Genomic DNA, 16,728 nt, shown 5'->3' on the forward strand with positions numbered 1-16,728 from the left:
AAGTACAACTCCTCTCTAAGAACATTTGGCTGTGTTTCTATATTACCTGCCTAAAGAGTCTAAATCTTATTTTTAGCCACTCTCTATCCATAGCACCTGGTTCTCTACCTCTAATGTTGGAGTAATGAGTTCGTGAAGTGCCTACCAGCCACGAGGACTAGGGGCTTGGGGGTACAGATAAAGAAGACACAGACCCTGCCCTCCAGGAGGTTGAAGGAAAGAAGGGTGGGCCAATCAGTGCTCCTGAGACAGAGTGGCCCCGCTTCTGAGTCTTCTGTTTACTGAGGGCCTTTGTGCTGGATACTGGGCTGCTCCTCCATATTCATTACTATCTGATATGGTTTGGATCTGTGTGTCCACCCACATCTCATGTTCAATTGTAATCCCCAATGTTGGTGGTGGGGCCTGGTGGGAGGTGATTGGACATAGGGGCACTTTCTAATGGTTTAGCACCATCCTTCTAGTGCTGTTCTCATGATAGACTTCTCACAAGACCGGGTTGTTTACAAGTGTCTAGCACCTTCCCCCTCTCTCTTCCTCCTGCTCCAGCCATGTAAGACAAGCCTGCTTCCCCTTCTCCGTGCTTCCCCTTATACCATGACTGTAAGTTTCCTGAGGCCTCCCCAGCCATGTTTCCTGTACAGCCTGTGGATTCATGAACCCATTAAATGTCTTTTCATTATAAATTACCTAGGCTCAGGTATTTCTTTATAGCAGTGTGAAAACAAACTAATACAGTCCCTCCTGAGAGCAATGCTGTGATGCAGGAAGAGAACCTTACGTTCAGGAAAGGATACCTGGTCCTTTGAACATGCTGGTCCTTTTCATAGGTCCATGGTTCAGGCCACCTTAAAGAGGCAACTTGGGTGTTCTCCATCCAAACTTGGACATGGGAATTTTGAGAAATAAGACTCTGGGCTCTGGAGATTCTGGTTCTCTGGTTATCCCATCTGAAGTCCAGCTACCTCCAGAGAACAGCAAGTGGAGGAATTTGTTCTCAGTGATTCCTAGAGCTGGGTCCCAGTCTTGGGACACAATGGAAGCCTCTTTCTTCTTCATTAGGTCCATCTACTGAAGAGCCTGAGTTTCAGAGGAGTTAGTGGACTTGCTCAGGTCTTGACAGATAGTTGGAGTTGAAAGCTAAGCTTCTCCAGACCATGACAGAGGTTGCTATGGAGGTGCAGAGAAGATAATGAAACTCATGGTGGTTGATGAAGGTGGAAGGGGACGTTGGTAAAACAGAGTAGGCACCCCAGAAATTATGCCAAATCATTTTAAAAATTATTTTTAGTAATTAATGCATTCCTTCCCCTATATGACCAGAGTTCTTAGGGTTGGGAGAAATCTTTGATATTATGTGGATCATTCTTGCCTCCCAAGACTGGCAGAGAGGCACTGAGGCTCTCCTTGGTCATCTTTAGGGGTAAAGAGCTCATCCATGAATGGGGCTGGGGGTCCTTGGCAAATTCCAACCACTGGGGAATCACTTATCAAAATTTACAAAGAGGAAACAGGAAGCTCTGTGTTTCCAGCATATATCACTCTTAATTAAAGCTCAGAGAAATAAGATATTCTCTGTGGCGCTACTCAAAACCATGTGCCATGATGAGTTGGCAGGATCAGAAGAAAGACCTTTCTGGATGCCTACCTAGAAGGTTGCAGTGGATACTGGAATTTGGGTTTAGAAAGGGATGCTACAAATAATGTCAAGTTGAGGCTTTCAGTTTGTGTGGGTTAATATTAGCTTGTTGGGAAACAAGTGCCAGGTAGTCTGTGACATTCAAGGCACTGATATCCTAAGAGTAAGGAAGAAATAGTGTTTAACAATATCCATCAGAGCAGTGGGATGTAAGGAAAGGCTACATGTGGTCTGTGAGTCAGCATGCTGGGATTGAATTTCTAACCTCCTGGTTCTTAATTTCCTCATTTGTATAATGAGAGACTTGTTGAAGATCTTGCTAATATTCTACAGTGGGTTTTAATTTTTTTACATACTTGGTGCAAAACAAAACAAAACAAAACCTTTTTCCCCTCAATCTGATACTAGCTAGTCTAAGTCTCCATCCTTCTGGTTAGAGGAGCATTTTCCCTCAGTCATGTTTTCTAGGAACCTCTAGGTGTCATGCAGTCTAGAACCTTCAGGTAAGGATTCGTGGTCCTCTGAACACGATGGTCCCTTTTATAGGTCCATGGCACCAGCTATCTTGAAGAGGCAATTTGGATCTTCTCCAGCCAAACTTGGACATGGGAATTTTCAGAAAAATGAGGGTTTGGGCTCTCGGGGTCCTGGTTCTCTGGTTAACCCATCTGAGGTCCAGCTCCCCTCTGGAGAACAGCAAGGAGACAGATTTGTTCTCTGTGATTCATAGAGATGGGTCCCAGTCTTGGGAAGCAATGGGAGCCTCTTTCCTCTCTCATTAGGGCCATTTACACCTTTCCCAACTGTTGATTTATTCCTGCATGCCATACACTGAATCCATTGTCATCATATGCTTAATTTTTCTATCACATAAGCCCTCAGTGAAGGATGTCTTCTGGGTGTCTGAAAAATTCTGTTTTTAACCATATGTAAGTTTATCTTTGGTTGTGTGCTGAACATGGTATTTGTAAAATGCTTGCTGAAGTAATTTGAAGGCAAGGATAATGATACCTTCCTCTGAGGAGGATTTGATTTGTCTTTGCAAGGCACCTCAGGGAGCTTGCAATTCAAGATCAGGGCTTTTTACCAAGCAACTCAGGAATATTTAAAGAACTGAACAATTGATACAGCTGTACAGGTGCCTCCCAGATGAATATCAACCCTAAATGCCCCCAATACTTAGAAAGGTTAAGTTCTTGTTAATATGACTGTATAACATATCACTCCCAAATTTAGGATTTAAAACAATAATGATTATTTCTCATGGTTTCAGTGGCTTAGCTCAGAAGCAGCTCAGCTGGGTGGTTCAAACTCAGGGTCTCTCATGACGTTGCAGTCAGATGTCAGTAGGAGCTGGAGGCTCCAGTTCGAACGTGGCTCACTTACAAGGCTGGCAAAATTGTGCTGGTGATTGGCAGGAGCCTTTAATTCTTCTCCATGTGAATCTGTAGATGGAGCTGCTCGAGAGTCCTTGCAGAGTGGTGGAAGGCTTCCCCAGAGAGAGAGACCTAAGAGGTGACAGATACAATGCCTTTTGTGACCTAGCCTTGGAATTCATACCCCATCACTTCCTCCACATTCTATTGGTCACCCAGAGCCAGCCCTGACTCAATGTGCAAGGGAACTACAAGGACATGAATACGAGGAGGCAGGAATCATCACAGGCTCTCTTGCATACTGGTTACCACATACAGACATTGGGACTTGAATCCAGGCCTCTCTGATGTCAAAGTCCTTGTACCTCACTGTGCTGCCCTCGCCAAGCAGCCTCTTGAATCTGTGAATCCCTCTAAGTGTAATGTCACCTTCAGCCTGCAACAGTACAGAATGGATAAAGTAGTGATATTAAGCATGTTGTAAGAGAAGCAGAGAAGCCTAGGCTCCTTGAGCGTGGTTATAAAATGGGGACCAGTGAGCAGAGGATGGGCTCAAGAAGAAGAATTCAGAGGAGCTTGGTTAACTTCCCCCAACTGGACATTCTGTTTTTTGCTGTCCCTGGCATCAGCTATCAGAAAGTCTCTGTGGGTGAGTCTCTGAGCACTCTTTTATGCCATTAACTACACTTCTGCAAAGCTTCTGTTTGATAGGTTTGGATTTTCTTAGGCAGTGCCAGGTTTTCAGAATAGAAATTGACTTGTTTCTGCCCCCGAAAGTCTACAGCCTACCGTGTGTAACCCCAGCCTCTAGTAACAGCTCAATCCGTGCCAATCCCCTGGAGTCTGCAGAACAGAGTCTCAGTTGGAAACACTGCAATGAGCAGCTTACTGTTTTTCTCTTTTTCTTCCACTTTATTTTATATTGATATTTAATGACTGTTTCTTTGGTGGTATTGCTATGTTCATTATTTAAGCTCTGAAAATTGAAGCCATAGAAAATAATTGTTGATTCACCACAGGGAGCCATATAAATATTGTTCTAAATTCTAATGACCATGACCATTGGGATTATTTTTTGTGAAGCATAATTTCCATGATTTTGAAAACCCTCAAGTCAGTGTCTTAGAAGGGCAGCTGTTTTCTTGGCTATCTTCAATAGGTTTTTCTTCTTTCTTCATTTTTCCTTCCCTCCTTACCATGTTACACATCCTCCTTTTATTTCTTCCTTTGTCATTGTATTGGTTTTTTGTTTGTTTGTTTTTGTTTGTTTGTTTGTTTTTGAGACAGTCTCGCTCTATCACCCAGAATACAGTGCAGTGGTGAGATCTCAGCTCACTGCAATCTCCACCTCCCAAGTTCAAGTGATTCTTCTGCCTCAGCATCCCGAGTAGCTGGGATTACAGGTGCACGCCACCATGTCCAGCTAATTTTTGTATTTTTAGAAGAGACGGGGTTTCACCATATTGTCCAGGCTGGTCTCAAACTCCTGACCTCGTGATCCGCACGCTTTGGCCTCCCAAAGTGCTGTGATTACAGGTGTGAGCCACCGCGCCCAGCCTGTATTGTTATTGTTATTACCACTGTTAATATAAACGAAGCCTCAGGACTTAGAGCTTGACAACTAAATAATACCTGTTTACATCATTTTGTATTTTCAAGTTGTTTTCACAAATATCATCTCATCTGATGCACATTATAACTGAGTGATATAAATGGGACAAACTTCATCCCTATTTACAGATAAGGACAAAATGCCAAAGACTTGCAGAGCTACAGGGTTGGTTAGAGCAGGTCCCTCCTCCAAGAGCAGATCTCTCTCCCTTAGTATTATCCCACCCATCCTGGACCTGGGAAACCTAAAGATGCTTTGTGAACGCTTGTCTGTATTTACAGAAAGCTCTGCTAGTTAAAGAAACGACCCCAGACCAAGCTGTGCTCTAAGGGGCTGGTGAGCTCTGTTTTTTTAAAATTACTTTTTTTTTCTTTTTAATTGAAAGAATGAGTCAAACATAGAGATGGTTACAGAAAATAATTTGGAACCAATCAGATTTATCTGAGGTGACATTTTGCCATAGATGCTTGAAGTCCATCCATCTCTCTTATGAAATGAAATGTTACAGAAACAGCTCATTCTCTCCCTCCTCACTACTCCTTGCCTCCCTCCCAAGGCTACTCCCATCCTGAGTAGTGCTTTCTTCAGTTGCATGTTGTTCTACTGTTATATACAAGAATGAGTCATAAGTCATATGCCATCAGCTTTGCATTTTGCAAGAATTTGCATGAATATTATGCTATTGTATGTACAGATTTTAGGCTCACTGCTGAACAATGCCCTGGGCTTCTATCATTTTTCCGCATGTCTCTTCTAGCTATGCCTGTTTGGTCTGGGAAAGAATACGGGGAATGTCCAGTTCCCACAGCAGCAAGTGCTGGTTTCCATGACTGTTCCCTAAGAGAGGCAGAAAAGCAGGGGAACTAAGTAAGCTTCACTGTGCAGTCAATCGCAGGGCCACAGCCCAGGTAGATTGTAAAGGCTGATGACATCCCAAGACAGGCTGGAACTTGAACTGACATTTTATAGAGGAAAACCAGGCCCAGACAAGAGAATGGTTGCCTTAATGTCACACTTCCAGAAATTGGTAAAGCAGAGCTTATAACACCTTTGTACTAAACACATTGCCTTTAGGCAGTTTTATTCTTCATCCAGCAAACAGCAGACCATCGATTTGATTGTTTTCTTGCCTCTGCTCCTCTGGGGAAAACGCTGGCAAACTATAAAAGTTCATTCCCTGAGATCCTGGCAAGCTACATTGGATTTAGATGTCTGCTGTTTCTGGGAGGCAGCAAGGATCTGATTCTGGGGGAAGATCAGGTCACCCGACTGAAGAGTACCCCGAAGATCTTTTTACCTGGATCGCCCTCTGGTGGCAGATTCGATAACAACCGCTCTAATTCATCATCTGAAATGCAAAGTGGTGGCAGCTCAAGTTTTCCTTGGTCCTCTTGGGACTTGCTCGTTCCCCATTAAAGCATCCCTATGCCCACTCTATAAAAGACACATTTACTTTGAGCTGCATCCCTGAGATAATCGACTCCAAACCAATATTTCTGTGTGTCAGTCACAGTAACTGGAGCTGTGGCATGGAAAATAAGAACGCATTGTTCCTGACCCCAAGGAATTTAAGTTAACTGGGTGAGACAGGCATACAAGCAGTTGACCCCACTCAGAGTCAGTGTGGCCGAGAATGGACAGGCTGGGGGAATACAGAGGGAGGAGGAAATGAATGTCAGCCACAGAAACCCCAGAGGCCTTGGTGGGGAAGCTAGTGTCTGAATTCTCAAGGAGCAATGGGAATTCTGAGGTCAGGGAAGGGCAGGGACACTGGAGGAGGGGAGGACAGGGCATGGCCCCTCCCTCCCTCCCTGTTTCCCCTTCTACTTGGGGCTTTGCTCTCTCTCTCTCTTCCTCTTTACTCACCCAGGTCCCAATAGCCCTACAATTCATGACCACCCGAAGTGTCAATTTTCTGGGAGAAGATTGGGCTCCTTAGCCTCTTCCTACAGACCTTTCTCTCTGCTTCTTCCCACGGGTCCCTCTGACATCTGAATAGAATGACCGAGGCATAAATCCCAATCATCGAGGTTTATTAAGTCAACTTTAGGGTGCTTCCAGAAAAAATACAAGCCACAGGTACATCTGTGGCTGTTTTTCTCAAGAGAGTTTCAGGGGATTTAGTATTTACACATTTCCTTAAATGGGGGAAAGGCATTTAGGAAAAAGGGCAGATAGGTGGTAAGGCGAATGGCTACATTCCTGCGAGACTCTAGCTACTGCCTGGCACATCTACATTTTACGTAAGACAAATTGGATGTTTGAAAAGAAAAAGAGAGTAAAGGAAGAGTCAAGTATGCAGATGTCTCTGGGTAGGTAGAGGAATGAGTCTTGTCTTTATTCTACACCTGCACTCCGATCTAAGCTTGCGATCAACATTATCAGCATGGAATCAAACCGACTTTAATTTTAGGAGCTAGGCTGGGCGCGGTGGCTCATGCCTGTAATCCCAGCACTTTGGGAGGCCAAGGTGGGCAGATCACTTGAGGTCAGGAATTCAAGACCAGCCTGGACGACATGGTGAAACTCTATCTCTACTAAAAATACAAAAATTAAGGCCAGGCGTGGTGGCTTTTGCCTGTAATCCCAACACTTTGGGAGGTCAAGACAGATGGATTACCTAAGGTCAGGAGTTCGAGACCAGCCTGACCAACATGGTGAAACCCTGTCTCTACTAAAAATACAAAAATTAGTCGGGTGTGGTGGTGCATGCCTGTCCCAGCTACTCAGTAGGCTAAGACAGGATAATCGCTTGACCCTGGGAAGCGGAGGTTGCAGTGAGCTGAGATCATGCCATTGCACTCCAGCCTGGGTAACAAGAATGAAATTCCTTCTTAAAAAAAAAAATTGCCAGACATGGTGGCACGCACCTGTAATCCCAGCTACTTGGAAGGCTGAGTCAGGAGAATCGCATGAACCCGGGGGGCAGAGGTTGCAGTGAGCCCAGATCGCATCACTGCACTCCAGCCTGGGCGACAGAGTGAGAGTTAGTCTCAAACAAACAACAACAACAACAACAACAACAATTTAGGAGCTAAACTTAGTTTGCAGACCTCAAGTTACAATTGGCATGTCCTTGTGTTGCCAAAAAAAAAGGGTCCCAATCCAGACCCTAAGAGAGAATTCTTAGATCTCTCTCATGCAGGAGGGAATTCCAGGCGAGTCGCAGAGTTCAGTGGGGAGGGAAGGTTTATTGAAGGCTACTCAAATTCAGGATAGGGTGTCCTCAGAAAGCAAGCGGAGGAATGCCTCATCTTTGCATTTTTCTTATTAGGAGTCTAGTCTATGTAGAGACTAAGCTAAGCTGTGTCTACCTGTGGGTGGGCTGGAAGCATGACCAAATTTATTATTCTGTTGATTTAGAGAAAACTACTGGTGGCTCATGCCTGTAATCCAGCATTGGGAGGCCAAGGTGGGAGGACTGCTTGAGCCCAGGAATTCAACATCAGCCTGGGCAACATAGCAAGACCTTGTCTCTATTTTTAAAATAAAATTTGTTCTATAAAAAAATTAAAAAGAAAAAGAAAACTATTGGCTGGGCGCGGTGACTCATTCCTGTAATCTCAGCACTTTGGGAGGCTGGCCAGCAAATTGCTTGAGCTCAGGAGTTCGAGACCAGCCTGAGCAACAAGGCAAAACCCTATCTCTACTAAAAATACAAAAAATTAGCGTGCATGGTGGCATACGCCTGTGGCCCCAGCGGCGGGGTTTGTGGGGAGGCGGAGTTTGCAGTGAGCCGAGATGACAGCATTTGCACTCCATCGCTGGCAACAGAGTGAGACTCTGTTGGAAAAAGAAAGAAAGAAAGAAAGAAAGAAAGAAAGAAAGAAAGAAAGAAAGAGAGAAAGAGAGAAAGAGAGAAAGAGAGAAAGAGAGAAAGAGAGAAAGAGAGAGAGAGAGAGAGAAAGAAAGAAAGAAAGAGAAAAGAAAAGAAAAGAAAAGAAAAGAGAAAGAGAAAGAGAAAGAAAGAGGGAAAGAAGGAAGGAAGGGGAGGGGAGGGAAGGGGAGGGGAGGGGAGGGAAGGGGAGGGGAGGGGAGGGGAGGGAAGGGGAGGGAAGGGGAGGGGAGGGGAGGGAAGGGAAGGGAAGGGAAGGGAAGGGGGGAGGAAGGAAGGAAGGAAGGAAGGAAGGAAGGAAGGAAGGAAGGAAGGAGAGAAAGAGAAAGAAGGAAAGGAATCTATCCTTGACACTTTAGTGTGTGAGTGCATCAAAGCATAACTATAATTATCTTGAAAGCATATACTTTCAAGATAATTTTGTTATGGGTATTGAGACATCTGGACTTTCTGTTGTAGGAGTGTGTCCTCATGGGTATCATGGGCTGTTTCCTCAATTGTAAATATCTTATGACCATAGTTTGTGACTGACAAAAAAATGTGCCTTCCTGGTTTTCAAATGGAGTTGATTTTTAAATGGTATCACCCTGGTTCTCCTATGTTCCTGTTTCCCTTGCTTATGGGAGGCCAGCGAAGAATTTACTTATGAATAATCTGTGGGGGTAGGCCTTTGCAGATGCTTGAGGCCTTTTACCTTTCCATGGGGATCTGGTTAATGCATAATGCTAGTTACAGCTACTCATTTGAAAGTGGGTGTTACATGACTCAGCATCTGGGCTTAAGTTTGGGGGTCCTGACATTTTTTTATTTCCTTTACATTTCCCCCATTCTTCAAAGCTTTTGGAGAAAGCATTGAGGAAAACACGAGATTGTGGTTTATTGTTTTATCCAATCCTATGTCACCACGAAGGCTCCCTCTTAGGTGGTCACATCCTAGAAAGGGGGAAATTACATCAGAAAAGGACAAATGCCAAATTACAGCAACAAAGGGAAAGTAATCCTGGAAGCTGATTTAAGCTATGTGACTGTGTCTTCAATTAAAGCATTCTTTGGGCAATCATTATTCTAACCCTAGGTTAGTTTTTTATGAGTCTCTGAAACACTTTCATTACAGTGGCAATCTGACAGGTTTTTCTGAACTGTAGTTTGAATCAAGCATTTAAACGAACTTTCTGAAAAGTGCATACATCCGCAGGCAAAACAGTTGCTTATATGTAAGTTGCTGTTATTTTTCCCAAAGCTTAAGGTATATAACATTAGTTTGAAGAGCTTTAAGAAAAGCACAGTTTTAATTTCTAGTAATTTCAAGTCAGGGAAAAAAAAAATGGGAGAAAAAAAAAATTTAATGTTAGTTTAGAGGCATACAGCCAGGAAAAATTCAGGATCCAGTCTAAACTGTGGACAAATAACAAAATCTTAAAAATAATGAACAAAGGCTGGGCACAGTGGCTCACGCCTATAATCCCAGCACTTTGGGAGGCCGAGGCATGTGGATCATCTGAGGTCAGGAGTTCGAGACCAGCCTGGCCAACATGGTGAAATCCTGTCTCTACTAAAGCTACAAAAATTAGCTGGGTGTGGTGGCAGGCACCTGTAATCCCAGCTACTTGGGAGGCTGTGACAGGAGAATCATGTGAACCCAGGAGGTGAAGGTTGCATGAGCCAAGATCGTGCCATTGCACTCCAGCCTGGGCGACAGAGCAAGACTCCATCTCAATAATCATCATCATCATCATCAAAGCTAGAATCTAATAACAAGTGTACTATAGTTTCTTTTGAAACGTGTGTGTGTGTTTTTTTTTATCTCCAGTCCCCCATTTCTACAAAAGACAAATCATATTAGGACCAATTTATTTGCAAAATATGTTTTAGTCTCATCCTTGGCCGGATTATTTGCATAAGGCACAGCAAGAATAATGATTGGGCCATCTAGATTTCTTTTATTTATTTTTTTTTAATTTTTAATTATCAGTCACCTAGGCTAGAGTGAAGTGGCACAACCATGGCTCACTGCAGCCTCAATATCCTGGGCTCAAGCAATCCTCCCACCTCAGCCTCGAGTAGCTAGGACTACAGACATGCGTCACCAGGCCCAGTTAATTTATTTTTTGTGGAGATGGGGTCTAACCATGTTACCCAGGCTGACTTGAACTCCTGGTCTCAGGCAGTCCTCCCATCTCAGCCGTCCAAAGCACTGGGATTGCAGGTGTGAGCCACCGGGACCAGACAAGGCCTCTTTTCAACTGGCTTTGCTGGAACTTCTCCTAAGGAATCTTAGATTAGACTTTTAAAAGCCTCTTGAGGTTAGCCAATCCAAGGTTTTATCTGTGCCTGCAGATACCTGTATGAATTGGGTACATTCCTCTCTTCTCAGGCCAGGTACAGTGGCTTATACCTGTAATCTCAGCATTTTGGAAGCCCGAGGTGGGAGAATTGCTTGAACCCAGGAGTTCAAGACCAGCATGGGCAACATAAGGAGACATCCTATCTACAAAATAAAAAAAAAAAAAAATTAGCCAGGTGTGGTGGCACACGCCTGTGGTCCTAGCCACTTGGGGAGCTGAGGTAGAAGAATCTCTTGAGTCCTGGAGGCTGAGGCTAGAAGAACTGTGATCATGCCACTGCACTCCAGTCTGGGAGAAAGAGTGAGACCACAACTCAAAAAAAATTTTTTTTTCTCAAAATAACTCAAGTTTCCCAGGCTTGTTAGAAAGTGACATTCTTTACATACCATGGGTCAGGAACTTTGTAAAGGAATTGCATAGACAAGGTAATAGGCCAATCTTTCCAGTGGATTTTTATCAGTTCTGTAGAGTCAACCTCCATTCCTCAAAGCTTTCTGGTCATATCTGGATATATACCATTCCAATTAAAGCCTTGGAAAAATAACCAGTATCTCTAATTGTGTCCTGTTACACAAGAAAATAGATTCTTATTGAACTTATGCAAATAACCACATTGCCATAAATTAATAATACTCACAAATAGTTTCCAAATTCTGAAGAAATCAGCTAGAGAGAAAAAAATATGCTTTAAATATTGCTCAAAAGAGTATACTTTACTTAATTTGTTGTGTGCTAAATATAGTTCAAAAGAAAAAAGTTGACTGGGTGCAGTGGTTCACATCTGTAATCCTAGCACTTTGGGAGGCCGAGGCACGTGGATCACCTGAGTTCAGGAGTTCAAAACCAGCATGGCCAACATGGTGAAACCCCATCTCTACTAAAAAATACAAAAATTAGCTGGGAGTGGTGGCATGCTCTTGTAATCCCAGCTACTTTGGCAGCTGAGGCTAGAGAATCATTTGAACCTAGGAGGTGGAGATTGCAGTGAACTGAGATTGCACCACCACACTCCAGCCTGGGCAACACAGCAAGACTCTGTCTCAAAAAAAAAAAAGTTTTCTTGACTGGAAAACAAAAGAATCAGCAATGTTTCAAACACAAAAGTAAAAAAAAATATTTCAGTCCTCTATTAGTCCAGTCCCATGTAATTAACTCTTGTTCTGCTTGATATTGAGTTAGCAATCTTCATGAATGCATCAGCTTTTTTTGTTTGTTTGTTTTGATACAGGGTCTTACTGTTGCCCTGGCTGCAGTGCAGTGGCACGAACACAGCTCACTGCAGCCTTGAACTCTCAGGCTCAATAGATCCTTTCACCTCAGTCCCCCAAGTAGCTGGGACCACAGACATATGCCACCGTGCCTGACTAATTTTTGTATTTTTTATTAGAGACAGGATTTCACCATGTTACCTAGGCTGGTCTCGAACTCCTGTGACTCAAGCAATCCACCAATCTTGGTCTCCCAATGTGCTGGAATTATAAATGTTAGCCACTGCTCCCAGCCTTGGCTTTTTAATTACAGCCTTGGAAGTTTTTTCTAATCCAATGGTATGCTCTCTAAAGTTATTGGAAACCTGTATTTGTTTTTTTTAATTTTACTTTAAGTTCTAGGATACATGTACAGAATCTGCAGGTTTGTTACATAGGTATACATGTGCCATGGTGATTTGCTGCACTTATGAACCTGTCATCTAGGTTTTAAGCCTCACATGCTTTACATATTTGTTCTAAAGCTCTCCCTCCCCTTGTCCCCCACCCCCCGACAGGCCCCACCCGGTGTGATGTTCCCCTCCCTGTGTCCATGTGTTCTCACTGTTCAGTTCCCACCTATGAGTGAGAATATGTGGTGTTTGGTTTTCTGTCCTTGTGATAGTTTGCTGAGAATGATGGCTTCCAGCTTCATCCATGTCCCTGCAAAGGACATGAACTCATTCTTTTTTATGACTGCATAGTACTCCATGGTATATATGTGCCACATTTTCCTTATCCAATCTATCATTGATGGGCATTTGGGTTGGTTCCAAGTCTTTGCTATTGTAAATACTGCTGCAATAAACATACGTGTGCATGTGTCTTTCTAGTAGAATGATTTATAATCCTTTGGGTATATATCTACCCAGTAACAGAATTGCTGGATCAAATGGTATTTTTGGTCCTAGATCCTTGAGGAATTGCCAGATTGTCTTCTACAATGGTTGAACTAATTTACACTTCCACCAACAGTGTAAAAGCGTTCCTATTTCTCCACAGCCTCACTGGCATCTGTTGTTTCCTGACTTTTTATTAATTGCCATTCTGACTGGTATGAGATGGTATCTCATTGTGATTTTGATTTGCATTTCTGTAATGACCAGTGATGATAAACTTTTTTCATGTTTGTTGGCCACATAAATGTCTTATTTTGATAAGTGTCTGTTCATATCCTTTGCCCACCTTTTGATAGGGTTTTTTTTTTTCTTGCAAATTTGTTTAAGTTCTTTGTAGATTCTGGATATTAGACCTTTATCAAATGGGTAGCTTGCAAAAATTTTCTGCCATTCTGTAGGTCACCTGTTCACTCTGATGATAGTTTATTTTGCTGTGCAGAAGCTCTTTAGTTTGATTAGATCCCATTTGTCAATTTTGGCTTTTGTTGCAATTACTTTTGGTGTTTTAGTCTTGCAGTCGTTGCCCATGTCTATGTCCTGAATGGTATTGCCTAGATTATTTTCTAGGGTTTTTTTGTTTTGTTTTGTTTTGTTTTGTTTTTGAGACGGAGTTTCACTCTTGTTACCCAGGCTGGAGTGCAATAGTGCAATCTCAGCTCACTGCAACCTCCGCCTCCAGGGTTCAAGCAATTCTCATGCCTCAGCCTCCAAGTAGCTGGGACTACAGGTACATGCCACCACGCCCAGCTAATTTTTGTATTTTTAATAGAGATGGGGTTTCACCATGTTGGCCAGGCTGGTCTTGAACTCTTGACTTCAGGTGATCCAGCCACCTCAGCCTCCCAAAGTGCTAGGATTACAGGCGTGAACCACTGCACCTGGCATCTTCTAGGGATTTTATGGTTTGGAGTTTTACATTTAAGTCTTTAATCCATCTTGAGTTAATTTTTGTATAAGGTATAAGGAAGGGGTCCAGTTTCTGTTTTCTGCATATGGCTAGCCAGTTTCCCCAGCACTATTTATTAAATAGGGAATCCTTTCCCCATTGCTTGTTTTTGTCAGGTTTGTCAAAGATCAGATGGTTGTAGATGTGTGGCATTATTTCTGAGGTCTCTGTTCTGTTCCGTTGGTCTGTTTATCTGTTTTAGTACCAGTACCATGCTGTTTTGGTTACTGTAGGCTTGTAGTATAGTTTGAAGTCAGGTAGCGTGATGCCTCCAGCTTTGTTCTTTTTGCTTAGGATTGTCTTGGCTATGTGGGCTCTTTTTTGGTTGCATATGAAGTTTAAAGTAGTTTTTTCAAGCTCTGCAAAGAAAGTCAATGATAGCTTGATGGGAATAGCATTGAATCTATAAATTATTTGGGGCAGTATGGCCATTTTCACTATATTGATTCTTCCTATCCACAAGCATAGAATGTTTTTCTATTTGTTTGTGTCCTCTCTTATTTCCTTAAGCAGTTGTTTGTAGCTCTCCTTGAAGAGGTCCTTCATATCCTTTGTAAGTTGTATACCTAGGTATTTTATTTTCTTTGTAGCAATTGTGAATGGGAGTTCACTCATGATTTGTCTCTCTGCTTGTCTATTATTGGTGTGTAGGAATGCTTGTGATTTTTGCACATTGATTTTGTATCTTGAGACTTCGCTGAAGTTGGTTATCAGCTTAAGGAGTTTTTGAGCTGAGACGATGGGGTTTTCTAAATACACAAACATGTCATCTGCAAACAGAGACAATTTAACTTCCTCTCTTCCTATTTGAATACCCATTATTTCTTTCTCTTGCCTGACTGCCCTTGCCAGAACTTCCAATACTATGTTGAATAGGAGTGGTGAGAGAGGGCATCCTTATCTTGTGCCGGTTTTCAAACAGAATGCTTCCAGCTTTTGCCCATTCAGTATGATATTGACTATGGGTTTGCCATAAATAGCTCTTATTATTTTGAGATATGTTCCATCAAAATCCTAGTTTATTGAGAGTTTTTAGCATGAAGGGATGATGAATTTTATTGAAGGTCTTTTCTGCATCTATTTAGATAATCATGTGGTTTTTTGTCATTGGTTCTATTTATATGATGAATTATGTTTATTGATTTGTGTATGTTGAACCAGTCTTGCATCCCAGGGATGAAGCTGACTTGATCATGGTGGATAGGCTTTTTGATGTGCTGCTGGATTCGGTTTGCCAGTATTTTATTGAGGATTTTTGCATCGATGTTCATCAGGAATATTGACCTAAAATTTTCTTTTTTTGTTGTGTCTCTGCCAGGTTTTGGTATAAGGATGATGCTGGCCTCATAAAGTGAGCTAGGGAGGAGTCCCTCTTTTTCTATTGTTTGGAATAGTTTCAGAAGTAATAGTACCAGCTCCTCTTTATACCTCTGGTAGAATTCAGCTGTGAATCCATCTGGTCCTGGGCTTTTTTTGGTTGGTAGGCTATTAATTACTGCCTCAATTTCAGAACTTGTTATTGGTCTATTCAGGGATTCGAATTCTTGCTGGTTTAGCATTGGGAGGGTGTATGTGTCCAGGAATTTATCCATGTCTTCTAGATTTTCTAGTTTACTGGCTTAGAGGTGTTTATAGTATTCTCTGATGGTAGTTTGTATTTCTGTGGGGTCAGTGGTGATATCCCCTTTATCAATTTTTATTGTGTCTATTTGATTTTCTCTCTTTTCTTCTTTATTAGTCTAGCTAGTGGTTCATCTATTTTGTTAATCTAAAAAAAACAGCTCCTGGATTCATTGATTTTTTGAAGAGTTTTTCGTGTCTCTCTCCTTCAGTTCTGCTCTGATCTGAGTTATTTCTTGTCTTCTGCTAGCTTTTGAATTTGTTTGCTCTTGCTTCTCTAGTTCTTTTAATTGTGACGTTAGGGTGTCAATTCTAGATCTTTCCAGCTTTCTGATGTGGGCATTTAGGGCTATAATTTTCTCTCTTAACACTGCTTTAGCTATGTCCCAGAGATTCTGGTATGTTGTCTCTTCGTTCTCATTGGTTTCAAATAACTTCTTTATTTTTGCCTTCATTTTGTTATTTACCCAGTATTCATTCAGCAGCCGTTGTTCAATTTCCATGTAGTTGTGCAGTTTTGAATGTATTTCTTAATCCTGAGTTCTAATTTGATTGCACTGTGGTCTGAGAGACCGTTATGATTTCTGTTCTTTTGCATTTGCTGAGGAGTCTCTTACTTCCAATTATGTGGTTGATTTTAGAATAAATGCTATGTGGTGCTGAGAAGAATGTATATTCTGTTGATTTGGGGTGGAGAGTTCTGTAGATGACTATTAGGTCCACTTGGTCCAGAGTTGAGTTCAAGTCCTGAATATCCTTGTCACTTTTCTGTCTTGTTGATCTGTCTAACATATTGGCAGTGGGATGTTAAAGTCTCCCACTACTATTGTGCGGAAGTCTAAGTTTCTTAGTAGGTCTCTGAAAACTTGTTTTATGAATCTGGATGCATATATATTTAGGATAGTTAGCTCTTGTTGCATTGATCCCTTTACCATTATGTAATGCCCTTCTTTGTCTTTTTTGAACTTTGTTGGTTTAAAGTGTTTTATCAGAGACTAGGATTGCAACTCCTGCTTTTTTTCTTTTTCTTTCCATTTGCTTGGTAAATATTCTCCATCCCTTTATTTTGAGCTTATGTGTGTCTTTGTATGTGAGACGGGTCTCCTAAATACAGCCCACCAATGGGTCTTGACGCTTTATCCAATTTGACAGTCTGTGTCTTTTAATTGGGGCATTTAGCCCATTTACATTTAAGGTTAATATTGTTAT

This window comes from Macaca nemestrina, chromosome 15 (assembly GCF_043159975.1).
Source record: "Macaca nemestrina isolate mMacNem1 chromosome 15, mMacNem.hap1, whole genome shotgun sequence".
Taxonomy (NCBI): Eukaryota; Metazoa; Chordata; class Mammalia; order Primates; family Cercopithecidae; genus Macaca; species Macaca nemestrina.